This window comes from Nymphaea colorata, chromosome 5, assembly GCF_008831285.2.
Source record: "Nymphaea colorata isolate Beijing-Zhang1983 chromosome 5, ASM883128v2, whole genome shotgun sequence".
NCBI lineage: Eukaryota > Viridiplantae > Streptophyta > Magnoliopsida > Nymphaeales > Nymphaeaceae > Nymphaea > Nymphaea colorata.
Genome location: NC_045142.1, coordinates 18,273,100 through 18,287,815, shown reverse-complemented (window position 1 = coordinate 18,287,815; position 14,716 = coordinate 18,273,100). Strand labels below are relative to the sequence as shown.

The following is a 14,716-nucleotide window of genomic DNA, read 5'->3' as shown; positions in this document are numbered from 1 at the left end:
GTTTTGGGCTCACCGGAAAACTGAAATTCCGGTGACCTCTGCTCTTTTTCCGGCCAACATTTGGGTGCTCCGGCCAGAGGATCTAATCTCCTACAATCGTGCAAAGGATCATCCACATTTGACGTAGGCACAAGTGGGAAAACGTGTGGCAAAAGGGTGGTCCTCCTAGACGCGTACACCTCACCGCCGGTGCATTTGGGGATCATTTGGTCGGCCCTACACTTGAGGTAAGTGGGTTTTCTCATTTGGGCCTTTCGCCACCTCCACCCTTCATCTTTTATACGTGGCGGACATCTAGAGCATTAGAGAGAAAGCCAGTGGAGTGAGCCACCCCCTTTCCACAATTGTTGCAAGTGGCCCACATTTGTTGGGGGCGATCTCCTTTTGGGAGATACTTTTGGGGATTCAATCCCCTAAATCTTGGAGTGGCCAACATTTGAGGGATTAGCCCTCTTCCTAACCGGCCAAGTGTCCTCCTCCTTAGCTAGAGTCTCTCCCAGCCACACACCTCATCACCAGGCAGCCACCTCACCCTAACACCTCATCGTATCCCCTTAGCTTCTCTCCTAATTACTTGGGAGATAGCCTCCACCTCACCGCCACCTCACCCTACAATCTAGGAGGCCGATTCCACCTTGGGATCTCCTCCTAAACCTCAGCCCCATTCCTCTCATCCGTTTTTACCCTAGTTCCCCTTCATTTCCCATTTCCATTTCCTAGCTTAGATGCCTATAAACCTACCCTACCTACATTATAAGAGTTGACTTTTGACCCACGAACCCACATTTGTTTGAACCTAGACTGGGACCCTTGAACCTAGCTCACCTAACCTACCTCGTGTCCAATTCTCAGCCCAATTCAAGCTTAGTCAATAGTTGACCCACCTAGCCCAGGCCTAGCTTAGATTGTCCAAGCCCACCTTGGTCCAACCTAAGCCCATGCACCTAGTTGGTTCCAACCCTAGTCCACAAGGAAGTCCGCCTAGTGCATCCTTGAGATTCTTGGAACCGGCGGGTCTTGCACTAGCCATCTCTGGCAACCTCCGGCCGCTGCTGCATACTTTCCGACGACCCTCCGGCGAGAATTCCAGCAGGTCCTCACTTCAACCGGCGTTCATCCAAGAAGCTCCTAGACAATTCTTGTCATACGGGCGATTCTTGGAGTGACTACATCCACCGGCAAGCCTCTTCAGCCTTGGAGCTCCTACTCACGCCCGGCCTCTTCCTTAGTGTTGTTGCTATTGCCCGAGTGTGGAATCTCACCTCGTGGCTTTGGATTTCTTTCGCCAAGCTTGCCTTAGCCGGTACTCTCTCTTCCCCCTATAGTTTCGTGGGTGGTAGTATTTGCTTTCGTATTTGCTTTCAGCCCGGCTACGGCCATCGTTGTGCAAAGAGGTACCTCGGAGGCTCCAAGCCGAAGACACGCCCTCTAGCCAACCTAGCCTCCTACGGGTGGGTGTGGTTTGATTCGATTAGGTTTGGATTGATGGTTTGCTTGAGTGAGTTGTGAGAGTTTTAATAATTGTATCGCTTCCGCATTGTACTAGCCTCACAGTTTTTAGTTTTATGTAGTAGGAGTTGCTTTGGTTTGGGATAGCCGTTCTTATATTCCTCTTCCTACTTTGGGTTTTTAAGTCGGAGTTCCTGTCCGACTGGGTAGTGTCCTTGTTTTGATTTGTCCTAGGAAAGTCTTCAGGTTGGTCCAAGGTGATCTTGGGGGTAGGCACGGCCGTCGGCTTAGGACTTTGGTCGGCCACGGGCAAGACCCTACCAATTTGGTATCAGAGCCAGGTTTGGACAATCTTCGATCGGATACCTGGGACATATTGTGTCTCAAGACGGGGTTCGGGCAGACCCTGAAAAATTGCAAGCCATGGAGAAATGGCCACTGCCTAAGGACCTCAAAAGTCTACGAGGATTTCTTGGATTGACTGGGTACTACAGAAGGTTTATTCAGGGGTACGGTATCATCGCACAGCCCCTTACCCAAATGTTGAAAAAAGGAGCTTTCTCGTGGACTGAGAAGTCAAGAGTCGCCTTTGAGAAGCTAAAGGCAGCTCTAATGACTGCCCCGGTTCTTACTCTTCTCGATTTTACGAAGATACAGATGCATGTGAAGTCGGAGTTGGTGCAGTGCTTGGGCAGGACAACCACCCCATCGCCTATATGTCGAAGGCCTTAACTAGTCGGGCCAAGCCTCTCTCGACATATGAGAAAGAATTACTTGCCATAGTCATGGCGGTGGAAAAATGGTGTCCCTACTTGATTGGACGCAAGTTTAAAGTCAGGACCGATCAGAATAGTTTGAAATACATGCTTAAACAGCGCGTGTCTACCCCCACTCAACAAAGATGGCTAGCCAAGCTCTTGGGGTATGACTTTGAAATAGAATATAAGAAAGGTCCTGAAAACAAAGCGGCTGATTCTCTTTCCCGCTTGGCTGAACAATTAATGACTTTGTCAGTGGTGGAAACGGACATCTGGGATCGATTAACCCTGACCAGTAAAACGATCAGTCTCTTAGGCTAATCCAAGATTCGGTTCAGCAGAACCCCGCTTCCATTCCCTTCTATTCAGTCAAGGGAAATATCTTATACAAGAAGGACAAGGCAGTAGTCCCTCCTGACTCTGGGCTCAAGCAGGAACTCCTGCAACATTTTCATGACACCCCAGCCGCAGGTCATGAAGGGGTCGCTAAGACCCTGAGCCGTATAAAGGCCCAATTCTGGTGGCGAGGAATCAAGGCTGAAGTACAGGCCTATGTCAAGAAGTGCGTAGTTTGCCAGAGGGAAAAGTACGAGGCAATCAAGCCTCCAGGACATTTGAACCATCTGCCAATACCAACCAGGCCGTGGACTGATGTCACGATGTACTTTATTGACGCCATGCCCCGTTCAGAAGGAAAGGAGGTTGTGTTAGTTGTCGTGGATCGGCTCACGAAGTATAGTCACTTTGCCCCCTTGCCAAGATTGTACCAAGGGCCTCTTGTGGCCAACGTCTATCATGAGTATGTCGGCAAATTGCATGGAATGCCACAGTCCGTCGTCTGTGACAGGGACTCCATATTTCTAAGCGCATTCTGGCAAGAATATATGAAGAACATGGGAACGACGTTGAACTTCAGTACCGCCCACCACCCTCAAACTGATGGGCAAAGCGAGATAGTCAACCGGTCCTTAGAGGCCTACTTACGGTGCTTCGCAGGCAAACGACCATCTACTTGGGTCAAGTATCTGCCTTGGGCAGAATGGTCATACAACACGAGTCTACACTCATCGACTGGCATGACCCCTTACGAGGGCGTCTATGGGTTTCCTCCTCCATCAATACCAAGATATGAGGGAGGCACAGCAGAAGATGATACAGTAGACTGTGAGTTGCACACAAGAGAAGAGGTTTTTGAGTCTCTAAAACAGAATATTGCTAAGGCGCAAAATCGCATGAAGCAAGTCTATGACAAGGGTAGGAAGGACCGGGAATTTAAGGTGGGCGACTATGTGTGGCTTAAGAGACTGCCTCTTAAGCAAAAATCCTTGATGGGTCAGCCATATTCCAAACTGCTGCCTCGCCTCGTTATTATGGACCATATCCAGTGATGCAGAAGGTAGGGAAGGCCTCCTACAGACTTGGTCTCCCCAGAACCGCATTGGTGCACCCCGTATTCCATGTTACTAGGCTTAAGCCTCATCAAGGGGATGTACCCACGCTGATAGAACAAGTACCGGACAATTTGCCTACTCCTTATCGCATTCTAAAGCACAGATATAGGCACGAGGTGCTCGTGGAATGGGAAGGACCCGACAGGGGTACTTCTTGGGAAGAATTCGGGTCCATCGTTCATCGCTTCCCCTCTTCTAGCGCTCGAGGACAAGCGCAAGGTTGGGAGGGGGAATCTGTTACGGACCTGCCTAGTGGTCTAGACCCAGTAGAGGCCGAGCCAGCAGAGACCAGTCGGAGGAAGCGCAAGGCTTCCGACCTGTGGGCTCGATCTCTCCAAAGTATCAAGGCCTGTCCCAAGGAGAGTAAGGAAGCGCCAGAGATAGTTGCAGCGGGAGGAGCAACTAGGTATCAACGGTGCTTGAATTGAAAGAAACTCAAGGTGTCCTTGATTCAAATGTTGGGCTCGTTGAGTTAGATAAGTCTAACCCGAGTGAGTCTAGTTCGCACGGCTCTTGAGGCGCCCCAAGACTAGAACGTCTTAGGCAATGGCTCGGTCAAGCCAGACCGAACCCTTACACCCAAAACCCGAAGTGAGGGCGGGTCCCCTCACGAGGTTCGCCCCTTGAGCTCACAAGGCTCAAGGGCTTGAACTTTAGTTTACGTGTTGGGCGCTAGGCCCGAGTTTACTTTCTAGCGTTTGTCTTAGTCGGAATTGCTTAAGTCAATAAAGGGATTTGAAGTCTAGACCTAGCCTAGCGGGTTGTGCTTGGCGCCAATGTAATTGGGTCATTGGGTAGGGGATACAGTCCAGATTGTGGACGATCCAAATAGGGATAGTATAAATAATTTTGGATCCTTGTACAATGTATCGAGAATTATGAAATAGAAGTCATTTGGAGTCAAGCACTCTCTCTCCTCCTCGCGAGGTTAGCATCTTCCCTTGTGGAAATCCATCACTCTATAGTCTCCTGTCTTCTTCACCGTGTGTGTGAACTTGGCGTCTTCTCCCTCTCGCGCCCCCTTGGCCCGTGGCGATCTCTATTCCATTGAAGAGCTTTGGAGCACCGGCGTCTTCGACGAAGGCCCAAAGGCACGGCTCGGGCGGATCTCCTCCTCACCGGCGGCGGATTCACCCTTGACCACGTAAGTACCCCCTACTGGTTTTGATTAAACCTGTAATCAGAGCCTTCTCCTTACACCCGAAGGAGTTGAAAGTCTGATTTCAGAGAAGGGAAGGTTGAAGGCGCAGGTCTGACCTCGGCTTCAACGGGACGCGTTCGTAAGGTTAGTTCGTACGATCTCTTAGCGTGAAACGGGAATCGAGTTGGGGAATTTCTAAGGTCGAAATCTCCAAGTCCGGTTCTACTCTTGGCATACCCAAGAGCAGGGCTGAGATCTCTGGTTCAGTCAGTCCTAGAAGCCCTTTTACTCGACTCATTTCACTTAGGCGATTGCTTAGACCAACCCGAGAACGTCAGATAAAAGCAATCGGTGGAAGAGCCAAGGAATTATTGAATTAAGGCTCGGCTTCTTCCTCCTTGAACCCTCGGTCCAGAAATATAAAATCAAGCAAAAGTCGTGGATCTGGCCGTGGAAAGAAAGTAACAACTGGCTTAAAAGGATCGCCCGAAGAAAAGCTGAAAAATGGTGTAACTTGGGCGGAATCCGACGGCTAGATTGCAAGTACGGTGCCTCGCCGGAAAAGAGGTCAATTCCGGTCGGCGCTGCTAATTCTGGCGTCCGCCATTGCCCTTGAAGTCGAGGACTGTTCTGCCCTTCTACCTTCTTGTTTTCGCTTAGTTTCATTAAGGGTAAATCGGACTTCCGGGTAAAGGAGTGAACCCTAGTCGCCAGCGAGCTTGGAGCAGTCCACCGTGGCCGCCAGCCAATTCCGGGTAAGTCCCCTTGCTTTTCATCTCGTCTGTCCACATGTCCAGGTGTCAGTCATCCAGCCAGCCAGTTCAACCCCATCTCCACGTCAGCACCCACCTGTCCCACTCGAGATCAACTCGAGAATTCGTGTCCCAAGTTTGTAGGAGTCGTCCCTTGTCTTTCTCCTTAACTTTCTCTCTTGCTTTTGATCGAGTCTCATCCCTAGTCGCTAGAAATCCTAGGCGTCCATCCAGCCACGTGTTCCCATCTGGTGTGTTCACTTAGCCACGTCACACCCAGCTCGAGCCCCAGCTCTCTAGCTCGATCCCGAGTCAGCCACGTGTCCCTCTCCCTCGCTTCCACCTAGCAACCGCGAGACCACTACCGAGTCCACTTCCCCTCTTCTCTCCTCACCTTTAGGAGTCGATCCTAGTTTCTAGCCCTCGTCCCCCATTCTTCTCCACCTCCTAGGACACCTCATATCGCAAGAAACCCCAGCCCTTCATCAGCTCCACGTGTCACCGTCTCCCTGCTTGAGAGAACCGCAAGTGCCACCTAGCCCCTCGTCCTCCTCTCTCGCATCCAGCTCGAGTCCACCTTTCCTTAGTTTTAGGAAAAGGTATCCCTTCTCTTCCTTTTCGCTAGGGTCTACCCTTGCGCCCTCTTGCAGCCCTTGATCTTGCCACGTGGCACAGATCTGGCGCCTCACCCTTGGCTCGACCAGCCAAGTCAAACCAAACCCAAGTAGGCTACCTCGCGCGCCACCTCTCCCCTTAGGTCAACTCCTCTTGCTTGACTTAGACCTAGACCCGATTGACTTAACCTCACTTAGCTCCATTAGGTAATCTGGTCCAACCCTTAACCCTTTTCGACCTAGCCTAGTTGACTCGAGCCTACCTCGAGTGTCCCTTCTAACCGAGCTCACCCGAACCCATCAACTTGGTCCAGTAGCAGCCACCCTCTAGTCGGACCCATCTCCCTCTTGGTCTCCAATGACCTTGACCCGAGCTTAGGCTCACTAGTCCGAAGCCAACCCACTTGACCTACCTCGTAGCTAGGTCACCTATCTTCCCACCTAAGCCACATTCACTCTCGACCTACCCCTGCCCTCAGCCCATCTTACCTTGACCAGCCGTCCCTTAGAGCCCCGCCACACCAAACAAGCTGGCCTTAGTTAGGGACTAGGCACAGCCGGCGTTAGCCTTGCGCTAAGCGATCCCGGCCAACACCTCGGCCAGCTCCCAACCAACGGCCCTCATCCGTCAGCAGCCTTGGCCGAGCCAATCCCGCAGCCAGGCAGGTAGGCATTGCCTTATGGGCCCTCGCCCCCTTCGGCCGCGCCCGCAACGCGCAGGCGCATCACAGGCGACAGACGGTCGCTCGTCCTCTCGGCGTTCGACAGCAGGCGTCAGCCCAGTCGTGCGCTACCCGCCGACCCTACATCGGCAGCAGCAGGTCGTCTCAGCCCGCGCACCCCGCCAGTCATCTCAGACAGCAGGCGGCTGTCCCAGGCCGCGCGCTCCACGCCGGCCCGTGAGCTGAATTGCTCGGGGATCGGTTTTCACCCCGTGGCCTGTTCGCGCAGCCAAGGTAGCTCCTTGGCCAGTAAGTCTTCTCATTCCCCTTGTAGACGAGGGAGGGTGTTATTTGCTTGTGTTTTTAGGAAGCATATTAGTTTACTTTCTTTACTGCATTAGCCCAGGCTTCGGCCTTGCTCCCCTCTGTGGCACCTCAAGGGTCCCTTGCCCGAGACACGGTCACAAGGAGCCGACCGTCCCATTTGTTTTCCGTTGGGCGTGGTTTGCTCGTTAGTCGTGGTTTGTATGGTTTGCCTGAGTGAGCTGTGAAAGTTCTCTTGTATCGCTCGCGCTTGTACGGCCTTATAACCCACTGTAGAAATTTTGTAGTAGGTTCAGACCGTAGTTAGGAATTGGGAAAAGGGTATTCCGCACCTGTAATTCCATTCCTAAGGGTTTTGCGCCGGGGTTTGTCCGGCCGGGTAAAATTAATTGTTTTAATTACTTAGGATTTTTGGTTTTAGACAAGTACCTCAAGAAGATCTAGGAACTAGGACGTACTTGGTTCGGACTTTCTAGCCCAACCGGTGACGTGCCTAACAATTGAAAGGGGGTTGGGAGGGGGAAAGGGCGTCGGGAGGGGGGGGGGAAAGGGGGTCGAGGAGGGGAAACTTGGAAAGGGGGTCGGGAGAGCGGGCTGGTCCGGGCCGGCCCTTACCCGGCCTTGCCGGTCCTTACCCGGCTGGGCCGTCTCGGACCGGCCCGATACCAACCCATAGTTGTATGCGTGTTTGAAAGGTTGTAATACGCTTGGGTGGTTTTTGGATGCCACCCAAAAGTGGTCTTGGTAAAAAACCAGGTTGTAGGTGTCAAACCCAATTTCGCCATAAAACTGGGTTATATGGCATGTTTGGGCACCACCCAGCCTTCCCAAAACTCAGTTCGTCGAGGGAGTGGGTTGATTCTTCCTTTTGCAGTCCCGCCGCCACCATTAAAAAAGGTGGTGGGATGGGAAAAATATTTCAGCCTGGTATGGCTCTGCCATTTTCTGCATGAAAACAGCCAGAAAACCAAATGAAACATTGTCTTTTTCTTTGCATATTGCCATCAAGGAGTAATAAAACAAAGACCCGAGCCTGTTGAATTACCAAAGAAGCAACTAATTGTAATATAAAACATATGATTTCCTCTAATAGGCAAATTGGACCACAATTGATGTTAAAGAACATAAATAAAAAAACTCCATCAGGATTAACAACTTTATTCATAAACATGTGTGATTTCCATTATCTTGCTCCCAAAATGGTGACATTCAACACCTACCTCCATATATACAAGTCTTCAAAGAAACAGAGACATTTTATGTACTCAGCTAGACTATAAACTACAACAAAAAGGGCGTTTCTTAGGATAATACATGCTTGAATTGCAGAAAGCACAAAATAAAGATGCAGTGAGAGGCATACCTGAGTAAAGCAGCAGCCAAGAGGGATAAACCCAAATTTCCTGTTGAAAATAATGCCTAAGTCCTGCGTGTGAAGAGAGAGAGAGATGGGTTATTGACAGACGTGTGTTTGAGAGAGCGACTGTGAGACGCATAGGGCTCACCTGGTGCTGCAAGCAGGCGACGTTGGGGAAGGAGGAAGCGAGACAGCAGCGAGAGAGGAAGGAGGGAGTGAGGTTGGGGAAAGAGGAGAGGAAGGAGGGAGCGAGAGAGCAGCGAGAGAGGAAAGAAGGGAGCGAGGTTGGGGAAAGAGGAGAGGAAGGAGGGAGCGAGACAGCAGCGAGAGAGGAAGGAGGGAGCGAGGTTGGGGAAAGAGGGAGCGAGAGAGCGAGAGAGCAGCGAGAAGAAAGGAAGGAGAGACCTTGGGGAAAGAGGAGAGGAAGGAGGGAGCGAGGTTGGGGAAAGAGGAAAGGAATGAGGGAGCGAGAGAGCAGCGAGAAGAAAGGAAGGAGCGACCTTGGGGAAAGAGGAGAAGAAGGAGGGAGCGAGAGAGCAGCGAGAGAGGACAGGAGCGAGAAAGCAGCAGAGAGTAGAGGAACGACAGAGCAGCGAGAGAGGAGAGGAAGGAGAGAGTGAGAGAGCAGCTCGAGAGAGTGAGAGAGGAGAGGGGAATCGGCGCTTCGACAGAGGGGAAAGCAGAGAGAAAAGGAGGGGAACGAGAGAGCCCTAACGGCTCTCAAGAAAGTCTGCAAGAAAAAGTCCGACCTTCCGAGCTCGGACTTTGAACTTCCATAAACCGTAGGCACCAAGATAAGTACAAAGTGTTTGGAAGTAATAGGAATAAAATCTTTAAAGAATGCGTAAATTTTTCATGATTTTAGAACCATGAAAATCTTTTTCAAACCAATGAATTTAACATAAAATCTAAGTTACACATAGAATTTATAAATATATATAGCAAGATGCGTAATTTTTAAAGTTGAATGTGGTCACTTATTCATGCAGGCAATGAGGGCTGGACTGGACAGCAATGAGTCACAAGAACTCTTACAGAAGTGTTTCATTTGCTCCATATAGTAAACCTTGAATTACGAAAACTAAACAGTAAATAAACCAAAATCAAAATCAAATGAGTCAGAAATGGCACTCAAAGATCTAAATTTTGTTGAGGTTCTGAATCTGCTGCTACCATATCATTACATGCATTAAAATTCAGATGCGGGACTTATTAGAGCAAGAAAAGAAAGGCTGAGCAAGAAAAGAAAGGCTGCCAGCGGAAAAACAAAAGTAAATGTGTAGATGGGTTAGGATATTACCAAAGTTGGTGATCCAGGTCCGGCGCACTAGATCTACATCTGATTCTCTTATCAAGCTTTAGAAGGGGGGTGGGGGAAGCAAGAAAATCTATGTTTCTGGACCAAATTCTCTTTTTGTATGTAGTATATCAATATTTTGATTGAATGCTTAGTTTTATACGAGATTTTCTGTTCTAGATCTGGTTTCTTAATTGGACCTGTTTATTCAAGTCTGTGATTGATTTCACAAGAAATTGCCTAATCAAAACCGGGTCACTTTGAAACCTTGCAGTTTTTTGGACCTGCTTATTTCCCACGGGATACATCAACGTCCGTCTCTCTCTCTCACCAAGAAATTGTTTGCTTTCCCTAACATTTAAACCCAGACGAACTTCTAAACTCCATCCCACACACTTTCCCTTTCCTCTCGATGAAACCTCTCAGCCGCAGGCTCTTGCCCTGCGTCTCCCCTCTTCTTCTTCAACTTCTTTCCATGTCCTGTCGGTGAAACATCTCAGCCGCAGGCTCCTGCCATGCAACCCGTCTCCCTCCGAGCTCCCGTTCTTCTTCAAGGTATGCACTAAACATTCTTTCTCCACTCCCTCTCCCTTTTTGTCGCTCAATCCAGGTTCTGAGTAGGCCATGGCCGAGACAAAACGTCTTTCTCTGCTTAGATACTCATTCTTTGTCTCTGATTTACAGCCCTGGCCTGCGGAAAGAAGGTGGTCCAGCCCTAATCGCTGGTGGGTGTTCTCATATGAGGTCCTTTCTGAAACATCTATGTTAACCTGTTCTCTCTCTCTCACTGATTTGTTGTCTTCGTTGTGCTAGTCCTCAAGTTGTTTTATGAAATTTTTGTGTGTATGTATACTGTGTTTTTTGTATGCTTCAACAACACTTTTTTGTATTTCATTCACATTGGAGTACGTTAAGTCTGTCATTAGCTTTCATAAGTAATTCTAAGGAATGATTAGGAAATGTTATTCGCCTTTGCAATCAAACATATGCAAGAATCAAACATGAAAGTGCGAAGACGTGGAAGCCCGAGTGTTTTTTGAAACCTTGGCAAGTAGCAAAATGAGTGTTGAGAGATGGGCTCAGGGCGAGTGTAGTTGTTCCTCTGGGTTAGTAATCGAGAGTACTGAGTATGCATAAAGGTGATTTATGTGTATTCCACGAAGATAACAACCTATGAACATTTTGTCTCGTTGAAACTCATAAGTTGAAGTGGGTATGACACGTGACAAAGCTACACAAAACCATCAAAGAGATGGCGTTCTGTAGTAGCCTTTGGGGTGGTGAGGTACTTCCCTCAAAGGTGAAGGTCGGCCTAAAAAAAAAATCGAAATGACTAAGAAGACAAGAAAAAAAAAAGCAAGAAAAAGCAAAATAAAATCAATGGCAAAAGAAAGCAAGAAATAAAAAGTGTCTGCCAAGGGATGAAGGACATGAAAGCTGAAGTCTCTAGCATTGATTGCAGATCCTTTGTGGATGAATGATTCGAGGTTAATATCTACTCCTTTTCTTTGGTTTCCTATGAAGCAGAGAACAATTTCTTTATGCTCACACCTTGAAAATGGAAAGAAATCCCTTCGTGAGATTTGATAGCTTTGGTGCGATTCCAAATCCTAATACTTCATCGAATGCTTCGTGTAAAAGAAGGTTGTGTCTTTTTCACACAACATGCACTAAAAGCCTATGGGCAAAAATTTGAAAATAAAAAGCCATTTCAAAGTTCAATTCTTTGCAAAGAAAACTTGACGTCTTTTGTTATATTCCTTATTGGTGAGTATACGAGGGAATACTAATTCTCTTTAGATCATTTTAGTTGAGGTTTGGTCTTATTGTTGAGTGTCAACCTGGTTTAGAGTCTTTAGACTTTGAGACCCATGTTCATTATTTTATTTATAGCCATGCTTATTTTGAATCAGTTTTATGTAGTGCGTAAGTTGACTGGAGTACTTTTTGTGTATAGTCTAGCATGGTAGGGACATGGGTTAAAGTAGTGTTGTGGTTTCATGCTTGTTTGAATCTTAATTATAGTAGTTCTAGTTTGATTGTTAACTGTCGTGTTCTTTTCATTGAGCATTTGATTCTGTTTAAAACCATGTATCTAAGTTGCACATGTCCTAACCGAGGTATGGTTGAAGAACTGTGAATGTTGGAGTTGTTAAACCTTGGTATTGATTTCGTGTGTTTGTTGGTCTTCACTAGGATTGTCAGAAATTAGAGCATATGCTTCTTGATTGTTTTTCTAAAAGGCACGAACCAAGTTAGTTAGCTGAATTATTTTGCAAACATATTAATTCCTGATTTGTTTTCTCATTTTTTGTGTTTGATAGTTAAGATTCCCTGCATCTGCATCATAATTATATTTTCATCACTTGTTCACTGAACTTATGTATATTTTTATGTTCTTAAGGTGTTGCTGGTTTTGATAGTTTGGTTTTTAGTTTAAGATGGTTCAGATTTTTTAGTGATCTGTATACTTTGCCAAGTTGAATTATCTAATAGATTCTTTTGATCTGTTTGGTTCCAAATTTTATAGAAGGTTAGTTTCTATACATTTGTTTTTCATGTTATTTCTGCCTTTCTGCCTTGTGTACTTGAGTGTTGCATGTTCATCTTCGTTGCAAGCATAATAGTAATCTTGCATGTTAGTATAGCTTATTGATTTTTCCATGTTTTTTACTGGGTTTTAAGATATTTATTTCCTACAAATTGTCTTCAAGAACTACTATTTTGTTTCCAGTGGAAATGAGGTTATGGTTTCCATAGACATGCCTGACTGGCCCATCAGGATGCAGTTAGGGGAAGTTAAATTGATGGGTGCATCAAGAGAAAAATTGTTATATTGAATTTAGGCTTACTTGGCTAATTTTTTACGTCATGCAACATCTTTGACTCTATACACAATTGTCCTTTGTAATCTCTTCTCTTCTATTCATTGAGTTACTTTGCAGCTAACCAAATGCAAAGTGCTAACCTTTTCTTCACTTATATTTTGCTCTATATGTATGAATATTGAAATGTACAATTAAACATTTGGATAAGAAGGTTATTTGCTTCCTCTTGTAAAGATGAATGAGATTGTTGCCCTTGATGTTTCGGATTACAATTTTTATTTTTATTTTGTGAAAATACTATTTATTTCTGTTAAATATGTGAAGGAGAAATTTTGAAGTTCAATTCTAGCCATCAAATAGGCACGTTGACAAAGTGGGTGGGGGAAAGGGGGGGGGGGGGGGGGGGGACGGCTTGGTGTAGTGGTGGTGGAGGAAAAAAAGGCATAGGTAAAACTTCCATACCATCAAACAAGGAAGTAAGATGCCTATAAAGTTCTATCCCATTGCACACAAGCCCTTTTATTGAATCTGGAAGTTTAATTCTACCCCATTGCTACCCAAATGAAAAGTATGCAACTTCAAAAAATTGTGTTCCCATGAGAATTTATCCATGAACAGATTGAATCACTACAGATGACCTTTCCAACTCAATAACTGCACTACCATGTCGAGTAGTTGTCATATCAAAAGAACACATCAACCAGATGATGTTCTTTTCTCTCCATAATAGTGAGTGAGGCTATGGTTTCCATAGACATGCCTGCTGGCCCATCAGAAGTATTGGTTATTGCTGATAAGCATGCTAACCCTGTTCACATTGCTGCTGATTTGCTCTCTCAGGTTATGTTTGCTCAGTGCTTGCTTTTTATCATTTCTTTTGTTGCTTTAGATGTCATTAACATATCCCTTTTTGTTTACTGTCAGATATATCTCACACTTTGTTGTGCTATTGGTTGAATATGCCCATTCTAACAACAAATCCAATTTCTGTATGTTTTGTGAAATTTAGGATGAGCACGGCCCAGACAACCAGGTTGTCCTTGTTTGTTGTTGATGATGTTGATATGGATGCTATTGACATGGTAATCAGAAAAATGATGCAATCTTCTTGGTGGGGAGTTTGCTTCAAAAGCATTAAGCGACAGTTTTACTGTGCACACCCAAGACATGGAGGAGGTCATCTCTGCACATTGCTAGAATTGGGTAGGCTTGGCAATCTGTAAACTAAATGTGTGGAAACTCATCGTCTCTGCCTCCTGGGCAGGTCTTGGGAATTGTTTGTGATTGGCTTTTGAAGTTTTAATGGTTTTGAAACAGACTTTGACTTGAAATCTGGGTATTGAACTCATGCTGTGCCGAATCACCTGCTAATGTCCAATGACTCCAATTACATTGAATAGTTTCTGCTGCACTTTTAGTGCTCCTACCAAGTGGACACCTGCAAAATAAATCTCAGGGTCCTATAACCAACTGAATCCTCTTGAAGCCTGCCATTTTCCAATTTAGGTGCGACTGTGGGCTTATATATTTATTTTCCACAATGATTAGTAGTCTAGAAGAGTTGCATAATTTGACAAATTGACTTTGTCTTGGTCTATTTACCAGGGGAGATGATTGGGGCCACAAAGACTATTCATGGATGAGATATCAACTGGATTGGATAGCTCACCTATATATCAGTTAGTGTAACGCGAGGCGTTTGGGCAGAGCGGGTCGGGTCAGGGTCCAGACCCGGACCCTAGCCCCACGCGAGGGAGCCCGACGTTGTCTCTCCTCCCTCGCTTTCTCTTCTCCTTCGTTTTCCTCTTACCGTCTCCTCCTTACCCACGACCGGAACTCAGGGAAGAAGACGACGGCGGCGGCGATGGCGGCGACGACGGTGGCGGCGGCAAGGGCGATGGCAACGACGGCGGCGGTGGCGAGGGCGACGGCAACGACGGCGGCACTTGAGGTGAACCCTGTCGTCCCCTGCCTCTTCCTCTCTTCTCTCTTCTTCTTCCCGTTTTCTTTTCCCTCCTCCCTCTCCCACTGTCTCTCGTCTCCCCTCTTCACCCAACGCCTCTCTCTGGCCGTCTCCCTCTTT

At 47.0% G+C, this 14,716-nt stretch overlaps 1 pseudogene; it reads left to right on the top strand.

Moving 5' to 3' along the window:
* The first annotated feature begins 3,594 nt into the window (after positions 1–3,594).
* On the top strand, positions 3,595–13,830 carry LOC126410102 (histidinol dehydrogenase, chloroplastic-like; annotated as a pseudogene).
* The last annotated feature ends 886 nt before the right edge of the window (positions 13,831–14,716 follow it).